Below are 3,796 nucleotides of genomic sequence, written 5' to 3'. Positions count from 1 at the left end.
CGTATCTCACGCGCTGCAAACACGCGCGCTCTTACTGAATCCCGAGCATGACGTCACACTGGCATGTTCACGCCCGCGAGACCCAATTTATACATTAAAACATAAAGGCGTACAAATCACATAACACAAATGGCGTAAACCAACCTGTTCATTTACAAGTTTTTGATCAAAATCCTGATAATTATGAAATTTACTGAATTTGAACCTTTGTGTGCTGTACAACAACAAAATGTTTTATACAGATAAATACAAATGTCGGCTTCAATATTTCACATCTTTCATTTACTTTGAGAATGCATATAACTGTGAACCGAATAGTAAGTTCTAATGTTCTAATGTCTTAGTAGGGTACAACGGGGATAAAGTCTAAAATGTGCCTTTTCATTTTTCGAAGGTTTTTTTAATATTTAATGTAGTCAAAAAGGTATTGCAAAACTTGGGGTTCTAGTGATATTATAGGGGCAATAGTTATAGAGCAACATCTATCTGTCTGTCTATCCGTCCGTCCGTCCACCCATTATCTATCTATCTGTCTGTCTGTCCGTCCGTCTATCCACCCACCCATCATCATCATCATCTATCTATCTATCTATCTATCTATCTATCTGTCTGTCTGTCTGTCTGTCCATCCGCCCATCCATCCATACACCCATTATCTATCTATCTGTCTGTCTGTCCGTCCATCTATCCACCCACCCATCATCATCATCATCTATCTATCTATCTGTCCGTCCGTCCGCCCGCCCGTCCGTCCGCCCATCCATCCATCCATCCATCCATCCATCCATCCATCCACCTATCATCTATCTATCTATCTATCTATCTATGTGTCCGTCCGTCCATCCATCCACGCAACCACCCACCCATCATCTATCTATCTGTCTGTCTGTCTGTCCGTCTATCCACCCACCCATCATCATCTATCTATCTATCTATCTATCTATCTATCTGTCTGTCTGTCTGTCTGTCTGTCCATTCGCCCATCCACCCATCATCTGTCTGTCTGTCCGTCCGTCCGTCCGTCAGTCCATCCACGCAACCACCCACCAATCTATCTATCTATCTATCTGTCCGTCCGCCCATCCATCCATCCACCCATCATCTATCTATCTATCTGTCCATCCGTCCGTCCGTCCGCCCATCCATCCATCCACGCAACCACCCACCCATCATCTATCTATCTGTCTGTCTGTCCGTCCGTCTATCCACCCACCCATCATCTATCTATCTATCTGTCTGTCTGTCTGTCTGTCTGTCCATCCGCCCATCCATCCATCCACCCATCATCTGTCTGTCTGTCCGTCCGTCCGTCCGTCCATCCACGCAACCACCCACCAATCTATCTATCTATCTATCTATCCGTCCGTCCGTCCGCCCATCCATCCATCCACCCATCATTATCTATCTATCTATCTATCTATCTATCTGTCTGTCCGTCCGTCCGTCCGCCCACGCAACCACCCACCCATCATCTATCTATCTATCTATCTATCTATCCGTCGGTCCATCCATCCAACCACCCACCCATCATCTATATATCTATCTATCTACCCGCCCACCCTCCCACCCATCATTCATCCATCATTCATCCATCCATCCATCCATCCATCTGTCTATCTATCATCTGTCCGCCCGTCTATCTGTCTATCTATCTATCTATCTACATTAAGTACAGTGAGCCAGAGTCTCTCATCCGTTTTGAGTTTATCCACATGGAAAAAGTTATTTCCCGACATCTGCGCTTTAAACTAATGGCTGTGTCTATTAGAAGTGGTCACTAGACATTTGTTCTTCTGCTGAACACATAAACTTCAAGTTACGTATATGTAATTAAACATACTGACATTAAATCATCTACCCTGAGTGAAGTTAGTGTTTAAGAGATGTACAGTACTCTGAAAAAATGGTTTAGCCATCACGAAGCGTATCATATAAACAGACCCGTAATGTATTAGCAGGACAATGGGGTGCAATGCGTCTTTCAAATACCTTTTGACAGACAAAAATGTCCAGTAACATTATAAAGAAGGCACTTTGTGGAGTCACATGACGCCATGCGAGGGTCGGACGCGTGAACGGCGAGCTCTGCGCACTTTGCTAGTTTTAATACCTTTTAATGACATAAACCGCTGAGATTCAATACACTCTGTTCCATAACTGTTCTAGGTGGACAATATGTCAAAAATTCAAAATCCTCAGGCTCTCAAGACATTAAAAGACACTTACGTGCTCAAGCTGATGCCCCTCAGCAAGGAGTCGATTTGGTCAGAGAAATTAGGGAATTTCGGCGAGAAATGTTGAACATATCGGCAATGCTGACGAAGGTTGTTGCTGACTTGGAGGATCTTGCTGTAATACGTTGATCGATCACTGCCATGGAGACTAAATTCACTGAGGTGGTTACAAGGGTGGAGGATGTCGAGAAACGGATTGATTATCTGGAGTCATCGGAGAGGGAATTATCTGCTAATCCGCTGGTGACCAAGGTGGATTTGGAGCATGTCTGGGGTAAATTGGAAGATATGGAGAACCGTAGCTGGCGAAATAACGTCCGTATTGTTGGAATTCCTGAGGGAGCAGAGGGTCAAGATATGGTGAAATTCCTGGACGGGCTCTTTCCGAGTCTGCTTGACATAACATGCCATAAGCTGGAAATCGAGCGAGCTCACAGAGTTCCGTCTCGGCGATCCACTGAGGGAGACAGGCCCCGATCAATTCTGGCCAAATTTCTGAGATCATCCGATAAAGATCTTGTGTTATGCGAGGAGTAAAGGAAGGTTTTCTTGGAAGAACCACAGCATTTTCTTGTTCCCAGACTTTGCAAATTCGACAAGAAAGAAACGTGATCGATTCAAGGAATGCAAGAAATTCTTACATCAACAGAAGGTCGCTTTTGTACTGATATTCTCTGCCAAACTGAAAATAGATGCTAAGGATGGCCGTAGGGGAGGTCACGTGACACCATGCAAGAAGCAGACGTGTGAACGACGAGCTCTGCGCACTTTGCAAAATTTTTTATTATTCTCATGTTATAATTTGGTGAAACTCGATATACCCAGTTACACATTTGCTCTTTGAGGTAAAACATGGCAAAGAAGTCAAAATCATCGGGCTCTGGAGACTTTAAAAGACACTTACGTGTTCAGGATGAAAGCCCCGACAGACCTACAGACCGGGGACTCGATTTGGATGGCGCGGAGGGAGAGGAGATCCAGCGTCAGTTGTCCAACATGTCGGTGATGCTGACAAAGCTTCTTGCTGACTTGGAGGATCTCGCTGTAATACGTTGATCCATTACGGGGATGGAAATAAATTCTCTGAGTTAGTTACAAGAGTGTCGGATGCTGAGAAACGAATTGATTATTTGGAGTCTTCGGAGAGGGAATTAACCGCTAATCCGCCTGCGACCAAAGTTGATCTGGAACGTACTCTTGAAAAGCTTGAAGATCTTGAGAATAGAAACTGCAGGAATAACATCAGAATTGTTGGAATTCCTGAGCACGAGGAGGGCAGAGATATGGTGAAATTCCTAGACGAGCTCTTCCCGAGTCTGCTCAACATAACAGGCCACAAGCTGGAAATCGAGTGAGCTCACAGAGTCCCAGCTCACAGATCTGCTGAGGGAGACAGGCCCCGATCGATTCTGGCCAAATTTCTGAGGTCATCCGATAAAGATCTCGTGTTGCGCCAGGCGAGGAGCAAAGGGAAGCTTTCTTGGAGGAATCATAATATTTTCTTGTTCCCGGACTTTGTGAGTTCGACAAGAGAGAAACGCGATCGGTTCAAGGAATGCAAG

The sequence above is a fragment of the Myxocyprinus asiaticus genome, chromosome 30 (assembly GCF_019703515.2).
Source record: "Myxocyprinus asiaticus isolate MX2 ecotype Aquarium Trade chromosome 30, UBuf_Myxa_2, whole genome shotgun sequence".
NCBI lineage: Eukaryota > Metazoa > Chordata > Actinopteri > Cypriniformes > Catostomidae > Myxocyprinus > Myxocyprinus asiaticus.
Note: the sequence above shows the minus strand (reverse complement) of the source record.